At 49.3% G+C, this 15354-nt stretch overlaps 1 protein-coding gene across 1 annotated transcript in view; it reads right to left on the bottom strand.

The window, feature by feature from the left end:
* MIDEAS (mitotic deacetylase associated SANT domain protein) overlaps positions 1 to 14933 on the bottom strand; it is a 59016-nt gene extending 44083 nt beyond the window's left edge. The window contains exon 1 of the mRNA XM_036994774.2: positions 14489 to 14933. The gene's annotated coding sequence lies outside the window, so the exon portion shown is untranslated. The remainder of the gene's footprint in view (positions 1 to 14488) is intronic.
* Between the last annotated feature and the right edge of the window lie 421 nt (positions 14934 to 15354).

Here is a 15354-nt window from a genome sequence, read left to right as displayed (position 1 = left end):
GAATGAACACGATATCCTAGAGAAGCACATGATTATTCTTCATCCCCACCTCCAAATACATACACGTCGTGGAAGATGTGAAACTGGCCTGAGTACGGCTAGTGAGAATCCAGGCGAGCTCTGAGCCTAAGCACTTTCCAATTTCTCTCTGACCCTGGTTAACTTCCAGCCACAAGGTCCTATTTCAGTCTGATCTTGGAACAAAATTAACAGTTACAGAATTCGGCTTTAACAGATATGTACTTGAGGTGACCAGGGCCCCAGCAGGGCCTGGACATCTCTCTACACAGGTGCTGTTGCAATGACTTCTGTTTTAGCAGGTTTCAACGTGCCCGTTCAAGGTCCGCCCAGGGCTCTCCAGCTCCCGCCTGCCTTGGGACTGCAAACAACACCAGTCTCCATTCCCTGCCTTGCACTACACTGGTTACAAGGAAAGGATGATCATGGGCCCTCCAAACAGACACTCCATGTCAAGAAAGTTCACTATTAAGAAGAAATGGCTACACACATGGGGAGGCAAACCCTAGGGGTGAGGTGGATAAGAAAGCTGTTCACTAGGTCCTGAGGTTCTAAGATGCAGGAAATATGAGAAGGTGGTCAGAAGAGGGTCAACTGCTCAGCCACAAGGCCACACCTGCAGTTGCAAGTCCCAGCAGAGCTCACGGCATGATAGGGGACAGAGGGCCCTGCCTGCTAAGCCAGAGGCAGACTGGATGAATGTGGGAGGCTTTATGAGGCAGGGACTAAAGGGCAATTCTTAGTTTAAATACTATAATAAATATATGCACTAATGCAAACACCCAAGACACTAACTCACTAGGGCTCCACCTGGATTAGGCAGGGCTGCAGGATATCAGTGTGCAAAGCAGACCCTCCCTGCTGCCTGTTTGGACTGCACTGCAGAAGAGAGAATCAGCTGCTTCCTCCTGTGTCTGGGGCCTGCAGGACCAGGCAGCTTCCAGGTGAGTGGGCGGCTCAGTGCTGAGCCTCGGGGCCACACGTGCTCACTCGGCTGGTTCCCTGGAAACCCAGGTGCAAACAATCATCTGGGACTCTGAGGCCACTTGGAGGTCGCCTGCACCAGGCAGAGTCCATGCTGGTAGCCCCGCAGGTATAGTCAGCCAGCCTGGGAAGTCAGGCCTTTGGTTACTAAAAGAAGCAGCCAATCTAACTCTCCAGCCCCTGCAGTGCAGGTAGCTGATAAGACAGCAGTTTGGTCTCTCCCTGTGCTAACAGATGGGAGGCTTGGAGCTCCTCCCCCTGGCCTCCCTCCCACCCACCCAGATCCAAACTCTTGGATATGTTAAGGTCTTTTTTAAAAAGTATATATACTATATCTCTTACTAAAGCGAGTTCAAACACACAAATATGCCATTTATAATGGCTTCCCCTAAATCTGGTATTTATTTACCTTATACCAGGTTATACTATGACCAATGCCATCAGTTTTTAATGCACTCATCAAGTATATTTGAGATTTTGCCTGCTAAGACAGAAACCACTCTTTCACCAAAATTCATCAACACTTTCCCATGAATTAATATCATCTTTATATTAATTTAACAGTGGCACAATATTGCACTGAGTTTGGTATCATGAATTATATAGCCAGGTAGAACATTTAGGCTGTTTACAGTTTTTATCTGTTTTAAACAATGTCGCTATAAATATCTTTTGCATATAGCTCTTTTCCTCTGGAATTATTTCCTTACAATAAATTCCCAAGAGTAATACTAATAGGTAAAAGGAAACTAACATTTTTCGTATAGCTTCAAGTTCTACATTTAAAAAAATACCTTGTTCTGTGTGAGTTACCTGAATTGTCTATTTTCCAAAGTAGTTTTCCTGACAATGCCTCCCAAACCTACCAACCAAGGTCTACCCTTAAGATCCACTTTTCCCAACTCCCCAGTGGGCCAGCCATCGGAGTATACATCCTCTGATTGAGCAGATCGGAGGCAGCTCAACTGATTTGCTGTGAAGGGATGAGGAAGGAGGACAGATGTATGGATGGGAAGGTAGAGGACTGGGATGGATAAGAGTGGGGAGCAGACCACAGGGAGGCAGAAACAAAGACAGGTCCCACGTGCAGTCCCTCCCAGAATAAGCCAACACCTTCTTGGACATCAAACCCCCTCCACCACTCAACTCTCCCGTGACCTGATCTTCCCAGGGCCAAGAACAAAGACACACTTCCACGGGTTCTTTAAGGAGATTTTAGAAATACTGTGTGCATCCAGGTTCTAAAAACATACTTTGCAAACAACATAAGCCAAGCAATCACCATTGGGCAAGTAGGCCTGTACAAGTGTGGGCTCAGCCCTGGATGACTCAACTTCAAGAATCTTTAATAAAGAAAGGTCCACCTCAATAGCCATGGTGGCAAAGATGCTATTCCACAGCACTCTCTAAGTGGCATGCAGACCCCAGATAACTATTCCATACCAGGAATGCCCTTGAGCAGTAGTAACCCAGGTCACGCGGTGATACACTGTAAAGACATCACTGGTCAGGCTCCGTTCACAGGCTCCTGGAATTTCTGCACAGAAAGAACCACATGTAGTCTAAGCCTCTCCTTTTATGCAAACTAAGATCCCAAGTCCCTGCTTTGGGGCTCCTGCTGTACCCTGCAATCATTGTCAGGAAGATCTGTTTCTCTTCCCCCTCCAACAGGAAGGGCCAGAGCCTGTCCTGACTGTCACCAGACTGAGTAGGGCTTTCATTTTTAAAAGCCTCAATCTTTTCTCTCATGGTCTGCTGACTTGTTTTCCTTAGTTCCTTCTCTGTGGGAAAGCCAGCAGACAGCTCCAGGCATGAAAACTAAGCGGTCCTCTAAGGGCAGCTGGTATTAATCCTACTGCGAGGGTTGGTGGTGGGGAGACAAGTCTTCACTACCTTTAACCTAGCTCCTCATCGCAGACACCTCCTCAGAATTCTCCCCAGGTGCTAGGTTTTGTGTCCCTAAACCCCCTTCCCACCCTCACCAGAGTCTCCTTGGCAGGCTCAGAGAAACAGCAAAGCCACCAAGACTGGCAGGTGCTAAGGGAGGCCATCACACAGACTATCAGTGACCTCAGCAACCACACACGTCCACCTGCCCTAGGCCAGGTCCAAGGCCTGCCCACCGCTCCCTCACAACCCTCAGTCTGCCCTTCAGTCCCATCATGAGACACCTAATGTGTTCCGGGCACAGTTCTAGACCAGCAAGGAGCCAGGCACACTTGCAGCTGCTGATGCCAGCATCTGCAGCGGGGAAGTTCCATCACAGAAATGCTCAGAAAGGCGGCAAGGAAGCTGGTGACTTCTGGTCAGTTTTGAGGGCGTCTGCCAGGAGGAAACGGGCAGGGAGGGCATTCCAGGCAGAGGGTACAACAACACACAAAGCACAGAAGAGTGAAAGTGCATGAAGGGGCAGAGAGAACACAAATGCCCACACGGGAAGTGGGAGTGGTGGGAGAAGAGGCAAGAGGTGGCTGGGCACCAACAAGGGCCTTATGTGCCATTCTGAGGAATGTTAGCTTTCTCCTGCAGGACTTGGGCAGCTCTCAAATGTTTTTAAGAAAGGCAACATGATCAAAGCTGTGTTTTAGCAAAATAACTCACGTCCTTCAAGAGTTCTTTTCTGCTTCAATGCTGCTTTTAATGAGATTTAATTTCATCTGGACAAAAATGGGCATGACAGTGTAAACTGTGCCAGAGCCAACACTGGCCAGGAACACTCCTACTCCTGCCCTGTCCCCCTGGGAGGTCATCTTGACCCCACACTGGTGATCAAGCCTCAGGAATCACCTCCAGTCTGGGCTGCAAGAACCCAGCCCATGACACACCCAGCATCGCGGGGCAGCAGCTTCCTGCTTCCAGGCACCAGGGGAAAAGACTCTTGCAACACCGGCTGTCACCACAACCAAGAACCCAGTATGAAAAATGACATTTTCCTTTTTCTTTTTCGAGGAAATCAATTCCTTTGCCCAAGACTACTGGAATTGAATGACCAAGACTTCAGTCCAGGGGCCTTGCTTCAGAGCTATAACCAGAGGATCTGAGGGCAGGAAGGGAGCCCTGCTCACCTACCCCGATACTCTCTCGCTGTCTGGATGAGGCAGGGCTGTGACTGGAGATGCTTACGGCCCACGCAGACAAGCCTTTGCTCCTTTAGCTCCATCTTTCAGGCAGGATAGTGGGTGAGCATCTCAACCGGGTCAAACATCTTCAGAACCAAAAGGTGTCCAGTCTTGTCACCTTGGACAGCTTGGGCACCAGGGACCTCCATCATTCCACAAACCAAGCCTAGAGCCAAAACTGCAACCTCCAGTCTGAAGAGCAAGGTAGCACCTCCCAAACACCCCATGGCTCTGCAAGTCTTGCCCAATCCCAGAGGAGCGACGGCATTCAGGCTGTAGCTGCCTGTTAGCCGGAGAGAGAGCCTCTGTTCTCACAAGGCAGCACCAACGCTTTCCAAGTGGGATCAGCTGTGCAGGAAGGCTCCAGACGCTGGGAGGACCTCTCCTTTCCACTGGACTCATTCAGTCTCCAGGGGAGAAATCCGATCTCTAATGAATGCTTGGCCTTCCAGGACACATGAGGATCCTGAAGTTCTGGTGGGGGATAAAGGGTCCAGAAAGATGATCCAAAAAGATTAAGATCAAGGATGTGGACATTTACAGTGGCCTAAGGGAGATGCCCTGTCTCCTATTCCCATGTCCAGCACTACCTGATCATCCCAGTCTGAGGGCTAGAATGGGCTCTAATTTCTATAATGGACACTAAGCCATCTGGCATGCACACCGGCCTTCAGGTTTCAGGCACCTGGCACTGTGACACCGGGTGGCAGACAGAGTTCCACCAGCCTCTGGGGAAGCTGCAACCTCCAGTCTCTCCCCTCCAGGACCCCCAACAGAAAGAACATGGGCATGTGACAACCCATGTAAGTCCATGTAAGCTGAGTAGGCTGGACAACCAGATACTCAGTCTGGGCTCTACCTCTGGAATGTGTGGCACAAAAAAGCAGAGTGAACTCAAAGCTCATTCAAGAGGGCAGAATCCAGATCAGCTGGCAGGAGTGATGACAGGGCAGTGACATCATCACCTTGACTTTGGTTCCAGCCATCCAACTTCCCACAGGTCCTGATTGATTTTTGAGCTTCATGCTCTAGCCCTCCAGGACAGTCAGTGAGTCACCAGATATTCTTCCAATGCATTCCTTTTCTTTGTAACTTAGCCAGAGTCAGCTTCTGCTGTTTGCAGACCCAAGAACTGGACTACCTGGTGTGTCTTCCTACCACCACACCGGTTCCTCTGGCTCCCCAAGCAACACCTGTGCTCAAGCTTCTATCTATTCCTCTGTGTAAAGAGTCTAATTTAAATGCCCACACATCAGAAAGGATCATGGCCGCCTAATAATCACAAATATGGATAAATACCATAATTGCTGAATATAACAACCTCCCCTGTCTCTGGTTCTGACCAGATGGACTGATTTGGGGCATTAATACTGGAAATTAAAGGTATTACCACTCCCTTGGACTCTTCCCTATTTCTCGAACCAGCCCAGGGAAAAAGTGGACTTGGAGTCAGGAAACCTGGATTCTAGAGCTTGCACATGTCCCTTCAACCCTGGGGCAGGTGATACCTGTGTCACCTATCTCACAGGGATATTGACAATCAAATGCAAAGGCCCCAGGGCAATGGCCTTCTAACTCCCAAGTCAATCATTCTTTTCAGTTCTCTTTCTTGAGGTCCTCAATGATCAATAATTGATCAATTTCAACTTAATTTAATACATACTTAGGGAGAACTTCCATAGGCCATATGCTCTACCAGGTGCATAAAATCATGGCCCCTGTTTTCATAAAACACAAAGCTCCCTCCTCCTTCATCTCCAAAGAAACCTGGTTCTCTTCCTTGCTCACGGCTGGTTCCTTTTCAGTCTCTATTGCTGACTCCCCTTATACTGCACCCCTTAAATGGTGACCCCTTCACGTCCTCCTTTATGCTCTCCGTGGCAGATGCCTTTGGCTCCCCTAGCTCCTACTGCCTTCTATGTTCTGGTAATTCCCAAATGTCTGCTCCAAAATGTCTGACAGACAGAGCAGGGCTAGAGGGAGATAATCGAGTTTATTTAGAACTTGACCTGAGGCTGTAGCTGCACAGTAAGCTATCGTTTTTACTTAAATGATGTTTCTTAGGGGTGGCTTGGCTGGGGTTCATGGAGGGGCAACACACCCCACCACTGCCATCTCTTGGGCATCTCCTGTCCCTAACCCATATGTCCATCTGCCCACTAGACATCTATCTCTGATGTCCCAAGGCATCTCCAACTCTGTATGTCCAAAATTAGACTCACCGTCTCCCCACTAAAATCTGCTCCTCTTCCCTTGTCTCAAAGGAGAAACCTGAGGAAACATTTTGACTTCTTTTTTGCTCTATCCATTTGGTTGATCCTCGAGACCTGTCAACCCAACTCCCCCGATAACTTCCTAATCCAGCTTCTCCCCTCGCTGCTCTGGCTCTGGCTCAGACTCCTCTACCTTGCCCCAATGACTGCAACAACCTCCTCACTGGCCTCTTTGCTGCCCATCTTCCCTCATCTCCAGGAAAGCCTTCACACTTTAGTTAAATGATCTTTCAAAAAGAAAATGTGATCCTCTCTGTCTCACACACACACACATACACGCACACACACCTGCACACACGCACACACACATTTCACCAGTCCTCACTGGGGCAAGGTCCAAACCTCTTAGCTGAAACAAATAGCTGGCCCATGACTGGGCCCCTGCCTGCCCCTTTCACCATCCCCACTAGCACCTATCGTACCCCGCTGCTTGCAGGTCCCAGCAGACCATGCTGTGTCACACCTCCACTCCTCTCCACCTGCCTGGGCGGCTCCTGGTGCCTAGAATGCCCTGACTCCCTTTGCTTCCTGGTGGATGCCTAGTCCTTTCTTAGAACTCAGCTCAAGCATCAGCTCCTCCAGAAAGCCTCCCATTCATTAACTTCACAGCGTTCACCAAGCATGGGGGTCACCCTAGACCTTTCCTAACCTTCCTCTCGCTTCTGGCCTGGCAGAAGTGACCAGTCCTCTGAGCACAGCAGACCCCTGGACACATTCACAATGACATCCATGGCACTAACTGCTCTTGGCTTTTGTGCATGTCTGTCTCCCTCACAGACCACGGGCACCTCGAAGAGGGAGGCTGAATCTTCTTTATCTTTGAGTCTCCAGCATCTAGCACAGAGCTAAGCACTCAGAGGGATACAGAGGGCTAAAGACATAGAGGGCCAGGGCCCCAGAGCAGAAAAGAAAGTTTACTACACATGGGCACTGCCCTCTCCCAGCCCCACACCAATGACAGGTCATACCAAGCTTAAGGCCTTCAGGGGCAATCCTGAGCGATACTGCATTTAGAAACCCAGTGCACAGATTCCTCTCTTACACCCTGCTCACCTGTTTTAACAGCTTTTCTTGCTTAATCTCATATGGTTACCTCTTAGTTTAAAAACCTGCCATCCATTCACAGGTGAGCTTGCTAAGAGCCCTGAGCCTGCTGCCTGTTGGCTCAGGGATATCAGAGCATATGCATCTGCATGCTAAGTGAGGCTCGTGGTACTTGAACACACACACATATTTCACACTGCATAGCCCCCACATTCAAGCCAACCACTTCATCTGGTGCTCAAGTGTAGAAACTGCAACTCCTGGAACACGAGGAAGAAGCTAAGATGAATTTAAATTATCAAGAGCCAGTATGTCTGCCGCCTATGTGGTGCCCTCCTAAAGAACTTCAAGGTTAACCTTGATAATATTATTTTTCACTTTGCATGCTGACTTCAGAACCTGAAAATGCAGCTCCACCAAATTCCATTTTTCTAAGTGACAATTCACCCTGAGTCCATTTTTCCCTCTGGGTACAACCAATCTCAGAAGCTGGACTGCCAGCCCCCTGGGGGGAAGGAGCAGGTGGGACCCAGCTTTGCAGCCCTCGTTGTGCCACACGTGGCAGCCACGTTGAGAGCACTGCAGCTGTTCCCTGAACATCCGCTGAGGACAGTGGGCCCTGCGTTAACTGGCCCTTCACAGGGTGCCGAGACTGTGTCCTGAGCCTTCTCCCACATCCCTCAAGGGATTGCCGGAACTGGGAGGATTCCTCCACTTCCCTCAGTGTTTAAGGCTCAGGCCTTAAGCTTGGTATGACCTGTCATTGGTGTGGGGCTGGGAGAGGGCAGTGCCCATGTGTAGTAAACTTTCTTTTCTGCTCTGGGGCCCTGGCCCTCTATGTCTTTAGCCCTCTGTATCCCTCTGAGTGCTTAGCTCTGTGCTAGATGCTGGAGACTCAAAGATAAAGAAGACCCACATTCTGTGCTTAGAAAACACTGATCTTATTGGCCCACTGAGGCTGGTTAAGAGATTTTAGAAATTCGATAGTTGAAATTAAGATCAATTGAGATTGCAATGAGATATATATGGTAAGAGGTCTACTGAAAAAATCCTGCTCTTTTTAAAGACCTCCCCTTCACCCCCAGTTTGTTTTTTCTTCTAAGTTTCTTCTTTTTAAGTCTTTGTGTACTGCCTTAAGGAAACTGAAGACATTGAACCCCTGGTTTCCAAATAGACATGCTGGATGATTATGATGACTAATGATTATGACTAAGATGATCAATGTAAGATGGCAAAAGGGAATGGAATGTGGGGCTTGTGCCCTGACTCTCCCATTCAAAAGCTGTGAGACATTAGATAAGTCACTTATCCTCTCTGAGCTTTAGTTCAAAATGAGAGCATTACAAGTGCCCTTCCCAGCTTTAAAGTCTTAACCTCAGGATTCTCTGAGACGCTTTTACTGCAGTCACTATAAAACAGGATGAAACATCTCTGAGATCCTATTCACTTCTAAAAGTTGATTATTAAATGAAACAGCAGATTCTAGAAAATATTGGTTTATTAAATGCAGTTTATGCATAACTTTTCAGAAACAGTTTTCCATGCAAATCCCAGTTTCACTGGTATACAATCATCAGGAATTTTCCATTAAAAGTGAATTCAACATACTAAATGCAACATTGTATATAGTAACAAAAGACTGGAAACAACCCAAATACTCTTCAGTAGGAGCTAAGTTAAATAAGTTATGGCATTTCATACAGTGGAATACAATTTAGCCATTGGAAAGAAATGAGACAGCTCTACATGAATTGACATAGAACAGTCTCCAAGATACCTTAAGTGAAAAACACTGAATGCAGAACCCTGTGTATAGTATGCCAGCATTTGTTTTATATATTCATATTTTCTTCTGTCTGCAAAGGCTGAGCATAACTGAAAAATGACAAATTATAGTTACCTAAGACAGGGACACTGAAGCTTTGAAGAAATGGGAAACATTAGAGGATGGGAAATGAATTTTTTCAAAGTTTTATGTTATCAAGTTTATCAATATTTTATTAAGACTTCTGCTTTACATCTCTGAAAAAGTCTTCCTCTTCTCAAAGTTAAAACATGTTTATTTTTCTAATTATTTTGCATTTATACATATGTGTACAATATATATAGTAATCTCTTGTCTAAATTGACATTTGGGAGACTTACTTTACACTGTATAAGTTCTCTTTTGAGTTTTGAGCCATATGTATGTATTACCTTTTTAAATAGTAAACTAGAGAAAAAAGAAACTACCAGATTTTATTTTTAAACAAAATTTTTAAAGAATCTAACATACAGGGTACATTTTACAGTATGTGAATTGCATCTCAATTAAAAAAGAATCTAGCTTATATGGCAGGTTGAGATTAATAGCATGAGAATTGCGTGAAGAAAACAGATCTTCTTAATCAAGCCTGATGTTAGCCAGTATCTCCCTAAGACTCAGTTTTATGGTTTGGCCTCATTTTATAGGTTCAATACCTGTTTATGCAAAACAAATCTGCAGTCAACCAGGCAGCCTCTCTTTGCTCTCCTCACAAGTCTTGCCTGAGTTCACCCTACTTCCTTCTATCAGTCTGGTCCCCTTGCAAAGCCACGTCAACCCAGGCAATTGACGCTGTTCCCAGGAGCTGGAGCTCAGATAGAGGACATCATGGGGTAGGTCAACAGGGCCCAAATCAGGACAGAGAATGCAGTGCAGAAGCTGGACAGATACAGTCTGGTGCCCAGGGATAAGAGGTACTGGAAATGCGGCAGAACAATAAGGTGCAAAACCAGCAGGTGCCAGAGAGATGCTCAGAGGCAGGAGGAAGCAGAATTGGGTGAATGTTCAGAATAAAGACCAAGAACCACACGGCCCTGGGTGCTTGGCCTGGCTATGCATGCCTATGCACAAGCAAACAACATTTGATGGCTATTGTCATTTGTATCATCCTCATCATCGTTACATATTTACTGGAACTTGCTATGAGCGGTGCACAAGGCCTGGGACACAAAGATATGTAAAATGGGGACTTCCAGTTCAGTTGAAAAGTGAAAATATTGATCCACCAAAGGCACATTTAAGGACAATGGGTATGATCAGAGCCATGGCCCAAAGGGGAAGCTGAAAATCCTTTAGACTAGGTTTCAAGGTTTTCCTCAGCCTGGGGCCCCAGCAGCTGTTACTGGAGTCTGAGGGGGATGCCCACAGGGTTGGACAGAGGAAATCTTGAATAGGGGAACATGAACAGGGCTGGAAGGGGAGCAAGACTGAGATGAGTGGGAGAGGAGAGAGGAATCATTTCAGGCTTCTGGGGAAGCATGAGAGGTAGGAATGTTTGCCACCAGCAGTTTGGACAAACACACAGAGTGGGTCACTGGGTCAGAGCACAGGCTTAGAGCAGGACAGCAGCGGAGGCCAGACCCCTGCATGGAAGGTCCTGACTGGCAGCCTAGAAGTTTGATCCTTACCATGCAGACAGTGGTGAGCCATTGAAGGTTGCTGAGCAGAAGGGTGACCCTTGCAAAGAGGCATTTTAAGTGAGATTACAGAGGAGCCCTTTATCCCAGGCTTATTCAAAGCCCTGTGTGTATTTCAAGTGGTACTTGAGACAGAAAGTTGTAAAGCATTGCCCTGTGTCCTGCAGATGAGCAGGGAAAAGGTTTAAGGATCTCACAAAGGGATGCTTCAGGGAGAATAAGAAATGAAGAGAGACATGTTTTGAAGAAGGAAATAAGTTTTCAGGACAGAACTGCCAGGCATCTGGAAAACTGCAGCACTTATTCAGAGCCTGAAATGCCCTTTTTGGCTGAGAGTATTCTGCCTCCTTTTTTGGAGGTTAGCTGTGATGTGAAAATACAGGACTGTGGTGTGTAAGGAGTGAGGCAGCTGGGAGGAGGCAGATGAACAGAAAGATAAATATCAGGCCTAGAGAGCATAAAGGCCTCCATTCTAAAACCACCCTCTTGCAGGGGACTTCTCCATCTGCCTCTCTCAGTGACACCTTCGGGTTTTTGCAAGAGTCGCTGAGCTTCCTAATTACCTCAGATAGTTTCTCCTCATAAAACAATAAAATGATTTTTTTAAATTTGTCAAATTTTGGTTCAGAGCTCTTTTAATAGTGTTCCTAACTGTACACAGGGAGGCAAGAGGCAGGGTTGCTCGGGGGCCATGAACCGGGCAGCAACTTTTGGCCATAAATCAGCATTTACATAAGGTGGGAGAGGAAGTCAGGATTAAGTTTCCAGTCTTAAACTGGGCTGTGTACGACTGCAGGGCAGGCTCTGTGGATGCAGGGGCAAAGCTGAGCCAGCTTGGGGAATGGGCCTGAGTTATCCATGAAAATCAGCCAGATGAACTGAAGACATGGGCACCCAACTGCTCCTCCCCAGCTCCAGGGAGTCGGCTTCCTCCTCTGGCTGTTGCAAGAGGTCCCTTGCCTCTGCTCTCCTGTCCATGCCCATGGAGGGCTTGTGGGGGCTTTTAGTCTCAAACTCAAACCTGTCTTTCCTTTAGTGCAAACTCAAAGCTGTCTTTCTTTGGGGGTCAGAAGGTTATGCTCCCCATCTCCTACCCTTCAAGACTAGCACTGGGCACCAGTAGGCCCTTACTAAAGCAGCCCAGGGCCGGGGCTATGGCTAACCAGGGCCTTGACAGTTAAGTTCAGTAAAAACTCAAACATACCCAGAACTGGATTGTGCAACTCACGGGAATACACACCGTACTGGTGGTTTTGCTCTAAACCTCATTCCCTTGTGGCAACTGTGTCTGTACATCATAGACTTTCCAGAAATGTCCTGATTTCATGTGTTTTTCCTGAAGTCTCTGGTAGCACATAGGTGTTTGCCAGGGATTGTGTCCTAATATCTTGGTCTGACAAATGGTCACAGGGCCCAAGACACACAGCTGGCAGGAGGCTGCACAATAGTTTTCCTTCCAAGGGAAACTCAGTGACTGTGTTGGGGAGAAGGCCAGGCATGGGAAAGGTCCAGTGCAGCCGGGCCATTGGCACCTGCCACTCTGGGTGGAGAGTCTGCCCAAGCACTGCAGCAGTGTGCCACACTGCAGCAGTGTGCCACCGAGTCACACTGCACCCTCAGCAGGGCTGAGTGCTACCCACTGAGAGCCTTCCACCCAGGGCAGAAGGGAGTGGGTTGAGATTTGGGGGTGTAAGAAGAATGGCCCTGCATACATCCTGTACATGTGTTCTGACTGTGTTTTAAATCCCTATTACAGTTAGCCACCCCTGAGGCCCTCAAGGAGGATCCGTTTGCCTTCTATCCACACTTGCAAGCTTGGCTACCTTCCTGCAGCACAGCAGCGCAGTAGGTGTGACGGCCCCTCGGCTTCCCCCAACAGGCTGTGCAGCAGGCCTTTCTCAGGAAGTAGGCCGGGGTCTCCCCTGGAGAAAATGTGCTTGAGTCACTCCTCTACCTCCCCCACCCCCACCCCCGACAGTCACAGACTCAGTCTCAAAGACCCAGCACTTTTCTCTTTGCCTAGAACACAATAAAGGAATTAGGAACCACCTACTAAGTTTCTGCAACTGACACTTCCAGGCTCAAAGTCTAGATGGCCAGCTCAGTCACACACGTCTGACGTGTCCTCTTTGCAACCAGGCCCCAATCCACCACTGAGCAATTTTGCTAAGTCAAACTGCTTTCCTCTTTAGGGAGGTTGATAGCCATCTCCCCTCTCCTTTTCCTGCTGACGTCATCCCGCATTTTTTTACAAACACAAACAAGGGTACAGTTCTTGGGATAGTTTTCAGACTGCCTAAGGTGGGGGTGGAGGGCTTCTGCTCTCCTGGGTCCACTTCACTTCTCCAGGGATTGGCATTGTCCGAGGTTAAGGGAGAGGCGAGAAAATAAATCAACTAGCTAAGGTTAAAGACCAAAAAGAACTTGGTGACTGCCGCTCAGGCCCAGATCTGTCCCGGGCATTTGCAATGCAAATCTGCATTTTGTTCGCTGCCACCAAGGTCTTGCACAATAGCCTGTGTATAAACATCCACGCTAACAATGCCTGACTGAGCAATCACGCTGTAATTACAGGCCGGCAGGAAGCTGCAGCTAGGAACCGCACCATTCAACCTCTAGACAACCCATGTCGGAGTCTCCATGGCACGGACGGACATTCCTGCACACACCAACGCGTCCTTGCCGCTGCTACTACGGTTGCAGTCTCCAGCCCAAGGACCCCGGGCGCCACCCGCCCCGCTCACCAGCCCCGAGTTACTTTGCAGGGTTGTCATAAACTTCTCAGCTGTTCTTCAAAAATCTCTGCGCCACGAGGCTACCGAAGGCAAGGGCGGCGGGAACCACCATCAAAGTTGCCAAGCACATTCCTGCAGCCCTAGCAGTTTTAGAAAACAGCAAAGCGCGAGATGCCACAAGTCCACTGGAAGCGGGTTTCAGTTTTATATAGAAAACACTCACATATGTACGTGGGTGTGCTGACAGTTTTTATGGTTAAATTGCAAAATTGTTAGGCCTTAGTGATTACTGTCAGGTTCGGGACGTGGTGTGGGACGAGAAAGGGTGGGGGATGCAGGAGGATTTGTTTAAAGGGGGCTTGGGAGCAATTCTGGTTTTGCTTTTTGGCAATGCATCGCGTTGTTTTCCCAAACGTCCGAGTTGCTCTGCTCTTCGTCACTGGAGAGCCAAGCAAAGAAAAGTGGGGGGAAAGTTCCTTCCTGCGACCTCATCTAGGGCTACGAAGAGGAAGAGCACGCTTTCCCGGGAAGCACCAGGAGGGGGCTGGGAGACGGCAGGGCCCAGCCTTTGGGGTTGGGGGGCGACGCACGGGGGACTAGCCCCGGTCGCAGGCCGCGGGAAGCCCCTTCCCTGCACCGCTCCTCTCGCAAACTGCGCCTGGGGCGGCCCGGCCGCAAACCGGCGACCGCAGGGGCGCAGTCCGTGGCCGCGACCCCGGGGGCCGAGCTCTGTCTCCGCAGTCCGCCGCACCGCGGCAGCCGTCCCAACCCGGCCCGCCACATCCCCTCCCGCGCGGCCAAACCCCGGCCCCGAACGCCTCCGGGCCCCACGTCGGCTCCCCGGCGGCGTAGGAGCTCCGAGCCCGCGGCTGACCTGCGCGCTGGATCCCAGGGCTGCTCGGAGGGGCGTGGGGTGCAGGCGAGCGCGGCTGGCCGACTCAAACTTTGTTGCTCTCGGGACGGCGCAGTCGTCACTTCCTCGCGGAGCGGGCGGCGCGGCCCGGGCTGTGACCCAGTGGCTCGCGCGGTGGCGCTCCGGGCCCTACAGCCGCCCGCCAGCCCCGGCTCCGCGCACCCCCGACTCTGCGCGCCCTCGGCCGCGGGGGGAAATGGCAGCGGTCCGCCGAGCCCGCACCCTTCTGGGGAAGGCTTGGTGCAGCCTTGGTCTTTTCCGCGCCCAAGTGCGGCCAAGCCTGTTCTCAGACTGGGTCTAGAGAGTGGTGCTGGGGTTCAGGGACCCCGGAGAGCTGGGGTTCCACACCCACCCTACAAACAAAGGGGTGGAGGAGGAGGAAGAGAAAGTTTTTCAGTTTCTTGTTGAGGCTAGAAGGTCACGTCAGAAAGCAGAGTGCTGTATGTTACCAGATCACGCCTAAACTGGGCCTTAAAGCGCGGATCTTCTCTCCCCAAGTTCCGGCAGAAGGTCTGCACGCTCATCTTTCGTCATTTCCACTCACTCCAAGTGCGGTGGACATTTACCATTTATCACACTTCAGGCGGCTATTGCAGCGCCCAAATTGGGGCTGCAAATCGTTTTGTGTTTCAATCCTCCCCAGCGATTTCTGCCTCTTCCTTTACATTGAACTCACAGAGGAACACTTTGGGGCTTGATGCGTTTCGTGCTTCATCACGGGCCAAAAGTGACTCTGAGGATAGGGGTGGATTCCTGAGAGGAAGAGCTTCTGGCAATAGTAATTTCGAAATTTATCATTGTCCAAATAAATTTGCTCTCCATATTAA

Source organism: Manis javanica, chromosome 8 (assembly GCF_040802235.1).
Source record: "Manis javanica isolate MJ-LG chromosome 8, MJ_LKY, whole genome shotgun sequence".
NCBI classification, from domain to species: domain Eukaryota; kingdom Metazoa; phylum Chordata; class Mammalia; order Pholidota; family Manidae; genus Manis; species Manis javanica.
This window is presented reverse-complemented; position numbering and strand designations above follow the sequence as displayed.